At 38.6% G+C, this 11,032-nt stretch overlaps 1 protein-coding gene across 1 annotated transcript in view; it reads right to left on the reverse strand.

Moving 5' to 3' along the window:
• LOC118563573 overlaps positions 1-11,032 on the reverse strand; it is a 209,987-nt gene that overhangs the window by 39,889 nt on the left and 159,066 nt on the right. The window lies entirely within an intron of this gene.

Here is an 11,032-nt window from a genome sequence, read left to right on the forward strand (position 1 = left end):
GAGCTGTGAAGCTGAACACACAATCAGCTATTACAGGCTAATTTATTAGGAAACAGTGTGGATGGTGTGAGGGTGACTGGGGAAGACGCCGAGCGCGAGCGATTCCCATGGCGGCGGGGTTTGCATGAGCCATAATATCAAACAGCAGGACCCACTCTGATAAAATTAAACATTTAGCTACATGGGTAAAATAATACAATTCAGGTTTAAGAGGTGACTTAACAAACAGAAAATAGCTAACATTCCAGGAAGCTATCATTAATAAATTGGGAAATCTAAAGGGGAAATACAGAGCAACACTCTGGGAGTTTTTTAGAACAAGGAGGTTTCGTATAAAAAAAAAGAGAGACGTCTCGCAGAACACTACGCGCAAGCTGTCTGTCTGTCTTGTACAACATATTGTGTCTGTGGAAATGAGATCATTTTGTTTGAGTGAGTGGGGGAGAGTTTGCTTGGATCCGCGGAGATTGATGTCTGTGCGCTTATGGGTTTTTGTGTGTAAGTCTGTGTGTGTAGATTTGTGCGTATGACAGAGCTGAGAATTGCAACTGAAGCGTAAGAGAATTACGGTGCATTTGATCAGGATCTTTGTGAAAATAAATAGAATTGTGCAGCATGCATATAAATGGGATGACAGATCAATGTATTTGTGGCTTTTTTATTTTTTTTGCCGCAGCAGAGCGTTCTGAAGTGCAACCAGCAGTTGGTCGGGGCAGTTGCATTGAAAAAAAACAAAAACTAAAAAAACAACAAAAAAACGGTACTTTGGAAGCGCAGCGTTTCGCGTGGGAAACATTTTAGTAACAGACCGGATAGATGATTCTCTCGAATGACTAAAAAAAACGTGAAATGTAATGAGATAAAAGATGACAGGCGAGTGGCGAGATGTTGAACCTTGTTTCTGTGTAGGCGGGGCGTCGGACAGCCGGTAAATTGAGCGGTTACGGCGGTGCGGGGCAATTTGCGGGGCAATTTTGCCAGATAAACCTCCCCGTGAAGTGACAGAGGCGCGTTGGCCAATAAGCACAATATTTCGGCAAAATATATTTCGGCAATCTAAACTTTTCAAACCATGTGCATCCAATGTTTCAAACATTGTATCCTGAAGGAGGTGCCGTGTATCAGAATGACAATGCACCAACACACACAGGAAGGCTGGTGAAAGATTGGTTTGATGAACATGAAAGTGAAGTTGAACATCTCCCATAGCCTGCACAGTCACCAGATCTAAATATTATTGAGCCACTTTGGGGTGTTTTGGAGGAGCAAGTCAGGAAACATTTTCCTCCACCAGCATCACGTCGTGACCTGGCCAGTGTCCTGCAAGAAGAATTGCTTAAAATCCCTCTGACCACTGTGCAGGACTTGTATATGTCATTCCCAAGACGAATTGACGCTGTACTGGCTGCAAAAGGAGGCCCTACACCATACTAATAAATTATTGTGGCCTAAAACCCGGTGTTTCACTTTCATTGTCCAACCACTGTATATATATATATATATATATATATATATATATATATATATATATATATATATATATATATATATATATATATATATATATATATATATATATATATTGTCATGATTTGTCTTTGGATGAACCCGGACACAGCACGCACACACAGAGCTTGTTCTTGAAGTGAGTTTTATTGTACAGAATGATGGGTTAATGACGAGAGGAACCAGAGTCTTTATGGACGGAGGTGAAGGGTGCGGAAGCTGGCTGACAGGAGGAGCACGGGAAGACTGACCGGGAGGAGACTCTGGAGCGGAGGACTTGAGACTGTGAAGCAGCTGCGGAACCGGAGAGCGTGGAACTGTAGCAGAACTTGAGAGCGTGGAGCTGGATTGCGGAACTTGGGAGCGTGGAGCTGGACTACAGAGCTTGGGAGCGTGGAGCGGAGTTGCAGAACTGAAGAACGTGGAGCGGACTTGCAGAACTGAAGAACGTGGAGCGGAGTTGCAGAACTGAAGAACGTGGAGCGGAGTTGCAGAACTGAAGAACGTGGAGCGGACTTGCAGAACTGAAGAACGTGGAGCTGAGTTGCAGAACTGAAGAACGTGGAGCTGAGTTGCAGAACTGAAGAACGTGGAGCTGAGTTGCAGAACTGAAGAACGTGGAGCTGAGTTGCAGAACTGAAGAACGTGGAGCGGAGTTGCAGAACTGGAGACAGACTGAGACTGAGCTGGAGTGAACACTACGGGCCGCAGCGCAGTAACGAGAGAGAGGGAGAGAGGCTCAGCATGTAGCCTTTAAGCTGCATCCTGACATATATATATACACACACACACACACACACACACACATATATATATATATATATATATATATATATATATATATATATATATATATATATATATATATATATATATATATATGTGTGTGTGTGTGTGTGTGTGTGTTTGCTCCAAAATGAGGCTGTCAGGGTTCTCTGTGTTGTCCTGCTCTATTCTACTCCACAGGTGGTTATAGTTGCCCCACACCTCTGGCTCATCAGAAGTGGCTTGCTCTTGCTTCATAAGCAGAGCTCAGACAGACGGAAGACGCCAGAGCCTTAAACCAGTCGTGGCATGACGTGGCCTCTGACCAAGCTCCTGGAACCTGTTTGTCAGTTTTTTCGTCCCACTATTTTTGACTAATCTTGGCTCTCCTGTTTGTCATAGTTTGTGCTTGGATGCACTCACCTGTCCTGAAGTCCTGTCTGAAGAATCAGACTAGTGGAACCCTCAGCTCAGATTTTGCTCTGACTCTCCCCCTCATACTCCCTTGGCATTACCAAGTCAGGCCTGACTCAGGCCGCCTGAGGTCCCCTTCCTGGATTCCACATACGCATCGGAACTCTGGTTAACCCGTATGTCGCTCCAGTCTGTTGAGGCTCGCTCCGGATCTCTCGCCTGCTCCATCTGCCGCCCTCCAGCCACTAGCCACCTACTCAGTCAAGGGGTAGACTAACGGAGTTCCCTCGACACACCTCCCCCGGGTTAGGTCTGCCCAGCTTAATGGTAAGCACCGCACGTTCTGGTTTATTTCCTGGTTCGAGCCATTAGTCATTTTCCCTTTTTCTCCGCAGTCTCGCTGCTCCGTCGTTCAGGCCTCGCCTGAGCTACTTGTAGCCCCTCCTTGGGGTCCGCACTTTCCTTAATAAACATCTTTAAACTGTGTTTGGTCTCCGCTTTATCTGCATGTGGGCAAAACATCTGAAAACCATGACAGAGGCAACCATTTTTTCACACCTGCAGTTGCATGTTTTTACAGGGTTTCCGTGGGGCGGAGAAAGAGCTAGAGAATAGGAAAATGCAAGTTTCAACAAAACTGGATAGAAAACGAGGAATCCGGGACATGGCCCCAGCCTGTCGACGGTAAAGATGACGAAGGGTTTTGCCGTGTTTGTAAAAAAAAAAAAAAAAAAAAAAAAAGTAAACTTTGCACAATGGGTGTCAATGCTTCACGATCTCACGTGAAGTCGAACAGTGTAGTCCTGGGTGTACGCGGGTATACGGCGTATACCCACTCATGTTTCAGTCAGCATTGCCTATATCAACTTCTAGAGTGTCTTTTGTTTGAGCGCAGTGAGACATGTATTCAGCGTTTAAACATCACGCACACGCTCAAAACTCATAAACTCTACTCACTATGCTCGCTAGTCACTTTGAAGTCACTGTGAGCTAGTGACTTCAAAAACTATCCACCTCAACAGCCAATCACAGACAGGTTTCTTTCCATCCAATCAGAGTAGGGGTTGCAAATACTGCATTCAGATGGATTAAATGAAAATGCGGCAGTTTTTGGCAGAAATTACCAAATTTAACGGCAATCATCAACGGTTTGTCATTGTTTCTAAAACAGCATTTTTCTGAGCTGCGTCTAAAAGGGCAAACTTTGAGAGTATACCCACTTCTCCAGGGACCACTACACCACTGCAGACAGCCACAGATCAGCTGCAAGGAGCAGTCAACAGCTAACAATTTCAAGTTACTTTTCTGTAACCAATGCAGTCACGTCCGCATTAGCTACCGCAAACAGCGCAGCAGCAGCTGGAGCAAGCTCTAGCGCCACTAACGTAGAAAAATCAGATGGTCTTCGAACAACATTTGGATCCAATACAACACTGCACGAGGAGGTGCTCTGTTGTCTGAACACAGCCATAAAGAAATTATCTATCTATCTATCTATCTATCTATCTATCTATCTATCTATCTATCTATCTATCTATCTATCTATCTATCTATCTATCTATCTATCTATCTATCTATCTATCTATCTATCTATCTATCTATCTATCTATCTATCTATCTATCTATCTATCTATCTATCTATCTATCTATCTATCTATCTAGCTATCTATCTACTTGTTGGCATTAAAATTATAATTATGAGCATTAAAAAGCATTAAATTAGGGTTACTCATTCCTGTATAAACCCTGTTTTAGAAGTGGACTAAAATTGATATGAAAAAATAGGGAAATTGGTTTCATTAAGAACCTTGTGTAATTTGAGAAATTAGTCACCAGATATAACAAGCAACAACTCAATACCTTAGGTGAGGAATTTTTTTTTTTTTTAGATCTTTTTGATGCCAATGTTTATGAGTAAACACAGGTTCTGTATTAGAAACAGATATGAAAGATACTTCTAAAAAAACAAATCCAACTCTTTTGGCTTTCTGACATTATAAGAACTTTATTTCTGTAAATATGACCTGCAGTAAGTTATCCCCTCTATGGAAAAAGAAATCACTTGTGTGAAAGTTCAGACCATTGAGCTGTATTATACACTGGAGTGCTAATAGCCTGCTGTTAGAACGAGTCACTGTGAAGCCACCGGCCGCCATATTGGTACTCCCTATTTTCCCCCAGTAATTAGGGAATATGTGCGCTATAGCATCGAATAACAAGGATTTTCTCATGTTCAGGGGGGGCTTAAAACTTTTAAAATGTCAAATGCATATACTTTTATGCTATGTTCTAAAGCTATCAAGTACTGAGAAACTCATGTGCTGAAATATTTTGCATTTTATCTATTTAAATATATATATATAACATTTATAAATATATAAACAACAATATACAAAAACATATATTTACATATATGTATACATATATCTACATATATACATATACACATACTTATATATACATTTATATATATATATATATATATATATATATATATATATAATATGAAAAATATGTAAAATATTTTAGCACCTAATTTCCTAGTAGTTGATAGTGTTAGTACATCCACTGACTATAAAATTACCTATGAAACGTTTTCACACAGCCAGAAAACTGCTTGTTGTTGCAACCAAATCCTATGGGATTCTGTGAGAGTAGGGAGTAGCAAGATGGCGGCCAGTGACTTCAGTTTTTCGGCAAAATCAGCACTCCAGTGTATTATATAGCTCAGTGGTTCAGACGTAAATTGTTAATGGTCGACTCAGACTGATGCATTATTTTCGGCTAAGACATATACAACTCCTGAAAATTTGATCAAACTCTATGTTAGTGTTCCAGATTTGAGCACAGGAACCTTTTACACTTTATCTGGGAGTGTAACAAAGTTAAACACGTTTGGCACATCTGGGAAAAACAGGATTGCTTTGTTTACTGAACATGCACTCTCTGAAACCATTAAAGGGGCGGAGCTTGGTTCCTGGGTCTGCGTTGTGATTGGTTGGAGGATGTAACGACTAATAATAACCTACATGCCTAAAATGGAAAAGGAAGGAAAACTGTTCTTCTATTGAACATTTTGTTGACCCTTTTTTCCTATCATCGATATACGTTTATTGATTGATATATATTGTTATTGAGTTATCGTCTAGTCCTGTGTTGAGCTGATATTTAAGTCCTTACAGCAGGCAAAGTAAAATTAGTTTGTTATTCAGCTACTATTAGAAAACATTCTCGAAAAACATCATCTTTCCATCTTTTATACAGAAAAAAATCATTTAGAAGGAGCATAAGAGTCTTTTTTACATTTTATACTGACCTTTGACCTGCAGTTGAACCTCAGACACTCTTATTTCTGCTGTGCCGTCACTAATGCTGCAGGTGTAGTTACCACTGTCATAAAGACGAGGATTTCTCAGACTGAGGCTGAAGTCTCTAGAGTCTAAAGCATCAGATTTCATTGATGTTCGGCCACTGAAACGTTGATTTTGTCCACAAAGATCATCCTCTTTTTGTCGCAAATGGACAATTGGAGGTTTGAGATCGTTGCGACTCCAAACCACCGAGGGGTTTACCTCTGGTATTCGATCAGAGTAATGGCACGGTAGCACAACTAGTTCTGCCCCTTCAAAAACCTCCGCTCCCATGGCCAACATATACTGAGAGGCTGAAAAGACACAAAAATTAGAAACAATTAATTTACATCTGTATAAGTCTTAGACATGCGGTTAATACCACAGCAATTAACTGGGAGATTTGGTGCATAGTTATTTTCTTTGTTACCCATTTTGTACTACTGTGCAGAGAGTCTAGTTGTTGAACCCTGACAAAACTGTTACTTTCCTCTTATCGTGTCTCCAATAATAGGACACACATTTTAAGAGATAAAGTGTAAAATATGTCTTTTTTTTCCTCTACCTCCCTTAATGTGGCTCCTATCTTTCCACAGAGTTAAAGGCAGTGCCCTATGGAAACCACATCAGGCAGGGTCCTCGGCAGCAAGGCCTCAGCCAATCGTTTCCCCAAAATGTCTGTGATGTATGCGATAGATGGTTGTACTGGAACTGTAATTTCCCTCTGGGATTATTAAAGTATTTCTGATTCTGATTCTGAAAATGGATGTATGGATGGAAAAAGGGCAAGACTTTTCATGCGCCCCCAGCAATAACTTAAAGTCCCTCTTGGGAGCACACCCCACTATTTTAGAAGCGCTGGTCTTAGAAAGTCCAGAGAGACTGAGCAGTGAGACATTTATTTTACACAAAAAGTGTGGTGGTTAAACCCCCACATAACACCCACATCCCCCTGGGGAGTTACACTTCATGGTTAACTGGAGCTTTTCAGACAGGCTGATTTGAACTGAATGAATTTGAATTTCTGCCTTCATTGGGCCTTCAGCTGCTGACATCCTGATGTAAAGTTCTTCCTATGTACAGTAGAATAAAGGATGTAGATATTTACAAACATATTTACTGTGTCCTTTAAAAAACAAGGGTGGCATGCTGTGAACTCACTGCTTGGTTTACTGTTGACCTTGAAGTCTGATCTCTTGAAGCACAGCCAGAGAACGCAGTCTACAAATAAGGAACTGATTAAATTTATAACTAATTGATGATGATACATTTAATGTTTTCTAAAGACCAAAACCAGACCTGCTACTTGAGGAGGATGAAAAATAGCAAAAAGAGAAAAAGAAACACAATGATCCAGTAAAGGAGCAGCATTGGAGTTTTCTGTTTCCACTGTAAATGAGAACTTTCAGCTCATTAGGAATCAGTCTGGATAAAATCTAATGACAATTAACCGTGCCAGTACTTGTCCCATAATGCAAAGGCCTGAATTTTACTTTGACACCATTTACTGTTAGACTTCTACTATGACATAATGCTACAAGGACTCCACATACGTCTCTGCACAACCAACCACACAGTTATTATCAAAATAATTTAAATTTGCCATATTTTATTGATGCTGAATTTGAGAATTACTTCACTGACAATAAACTGAAAAGAACCTGAAGACAAAGTTTCTGTATTTTAAAGTAAATGTACCTGGTCATTACCTTAGCAAAGGAGGGTAAAATGAAGATCACCTGAGTTAAATTAAGCTTGTAGAGAGGAAGAAGATCTTACCGTAGAGGAAGAACACAAACACAGCAAACAGCTCCATCTTCCTATATTTACAATTATCAAATCCTTACAAAAAGATTTCCTCACAACTCACTGAGACTGTTTCTCTGGACAAACTGAAAGCTAACTCTGCTATTAATCTTAACGTCTTAAATAACGTCAAAGTAAAACCAGTTTTCATTGTTCTGGGTTTGATCAGAGCTGCTGGAGGAATGTGATCCAACCAGGCCTGGACAGGTAGGACAGATTAAATCATGGAGAGATCAACTGGTGAAAATCTATGTGAACACAGATGTTGTTGCTCTATAGACAGACTGATCTGAACTGAATGAAAATTAACTTATACTTCAAGTGTGTCATGCTTCCAGCTCCTGATACCCAGATATAAGTTTATTCCTACATGGGGTGAAGGATGCAGATATTTGCAAAAACATTTATTTTAGTCCTTTAAGGGTAGCGAGTCCTGAAATCACTGCTGGGTTTACTGGTTCCCTGTAGTCCACAGTGGGGTCTGTGGACACAGGCAAAAAAAGCAGAGTCTACAAAATAATTAATAATGATGCATTTGATAGCTTATTGAGTTAGTTTATCGTCCAACAAATACAGAATGAATTATTTAAAACTGAAATTATTAATAGATCCAAGCAATTAACAGGGTTTTTTAAAGTGAGGTTTGTAGGAAGATGTGAAGTAGAAGAAAAATGATCAAAGTATTACTATATATTTGTTAATAACATAATAATTAAAACAGACTTATAACAATGACATAAAAAGAACCGGATCTTGAACTGGGAAGAAACCAGCACTGAACAATAGAGACCAAGGATCTAAATACTGAGGAGAGTGAAGAGAGGTTTAGGAGAACAAGATCAGTTTGATGACTCTCCTTTATTACCGTTCTATAAACCACATTTTCCCCTCAGGTTAGTTTCTGGTTTGATTCACACAGTGAGTTCTCTGGAAACGTGAAGAATAAAATGAAAACACCAGAAACCGGTCCAGCAGGTCCAGCACACCCACACACTGATGTTTCCTTTAACTTTGCCAAACTATGACTGTGTGCCAAATCCCTGACCTTAAATCAACTCGACAGATTAACACTGAAACCAGTCTTTACCCAAGATTATTTTTTAGATTTTTAGATTGATTATTTTTTGGTTTTTTAGATCAAAAAGAAAAGCATGTTTAAAATAAGATTCTCTTAATAGAAATAATAGGAAATAATAAAACTCCTTTGATAAGGCAATGCAAATGTATTTATATAGCACATTTCAGAGACAATGCAAAGTGCTTTACATGAAAATGATATAGGAAAATAAAACAGAATAAAAGCAAGTAGGAATAAAATGTAGAAACAAAATAGAACATGGGAGAATAGAAACTAAAAGCAAACATTAAAAACAGTTGGACTACAAAGTTGCACTAAAGATGTTTCAGTAAAACAGTTTAAATAGAACAGTCGAAGGCAATCCTAAATAAATGTTTTTAATCTTGATTTAAAGGAACTCAGACTTTCAACACTTTTACATTTTCCTGGAATGTTGTTCCAGAAAAGGGGAGCATTAAATGCTGCTTCTCCATGTTTGGTTCTGGTTCTGGTTCTGCAGAGCAGGCTGGAGCCAGAAGACCTTAGTGGTCTGGAGGGTTGATGCCCTGATAACAAGTCTGTGATGGATTTAGGTGCTAAGCCATTCAGGGATTTATAGACTAACAGAAGTATTTTAAAGTCTATTCTCTGAGATACAGGGAGCCGGTGTAATGACTTTAGAACTGGGGTGATGTTCTCTACTTTCTTAGTCTTAGTGAGGACGCGGGCAGCAGCGTTCTGGATCAGCTGCAGCTGTCTGATCCACTTTTTAGGCAGACCTGTGAAAACACCGTTGCAGTAATCAATTCTACTAAAAATAAACGCATGGATTAGTTTTTCCAGTGTAAGAACTTTAGAACTTTAGATAATGAGGATTACATGATACATGACTGTAGAAAGCACAGGCTCTGTCCATCACCACAGAGAAGTTCTGGTAATTATTATTAATCAATTAGAGGCATTTTACAGAGACTTTCTGCTCAGCTCTGATTAATAAACAATTAACTTGACAAATGTGGTCTGTTTCCTGATTTTTTAAGACTTTTACTGTAGAAAAGCTGCAGGGTTGATGTAACGGTGACTGATAATAAAACAAGTCCTCAAAAAAAATAATAATGATTTTCATCAACATACATCAGTAAATGCAGCAGGGGTTACATGTACTGTACATATCTGTCGGTCATCTTGACAATCTGTCTGAACAGCCCATTCCTTTTCCAACACTCCCCTCTAGTGGTTAAAACTAGAACCAAAAATCATAAAACAGCTGATCCTGTTTTTAGCTCCTGGGAATCATCTTTCTGGACGGATGTTAATCAAAGTGAAGGAGGCCTTCATCTAGCAGGAAAACAATAAAACAGAGAATACCATCAATGTTGTACCACTTTCTCTTCCAAAAAGAGATAAAAACAAAATTTCATTACATGAAACTATTTAATCTGCACTATTTTATATGTTTCTTGTTAAATTTTGTTTCATTGATTTAAACTCAAACCACTGCAAAACATCACTAGGATGTCTTATTTAAGCCAAACCTGCTTATTGGCATAGATATAAAATCTACATAAAATATGTTAATGTAATAAACTGATGCATATATTTTATTCTGGATACATGATCCTTCACTGATACACATTTTTAAATATTTGGCTTTTTGACTGGAGACCTGATCTATTAAGGCCAAATAGTAAAACTTTTTTTTTTAACTTAATTTCTATTCCCAAGAATAAAGACAACTCTCTGGTTTGAAAGTGGTTTAAGCTTAAGTTTAGAATTAAAATTCTTAAATAAATAAATACATTTTTAAAATTTCTTCAAAAAGTCTGTAAATTATGCAAAATGCACGAAAAAGACTCAAAAACAGCTTTTTTTTTAGTATGAATGCATTGTTGTTTATTTATAAGTGATTAATTAACAAAATATCACTAAATACAACTATAATATATTCAGATATTTGTTCGGTGATGGAGGGTAAATTGAAACAAAATATATTTTAGTCTAAAACTACAGGACACGTTTCTGGATATCAGATACAAATAAAAAAAAAATGTTTTTTTCCAAAATATTTTATTGGCAACAACGTAATTATTCAAGACATGTCAGTGTGGTTTATAAATTAAATATGTATTTCGTG

Source organism: Fundulus heteroclitus, chromosome 7, assembly GCF_011125445.2.
Source record: "Fundulus heteroclitus isolate FHET01 chromosome 7, MU-UCD_Fhet_4.1, whole genome shotgun sequence".
Taxonomy (NCBI): Eukaryota; Metazoa; Chordata; class Actinopteri; order Cyprinodontiformes; family Fundulidae; genus Fundulus; species Fundulus heteroclitus.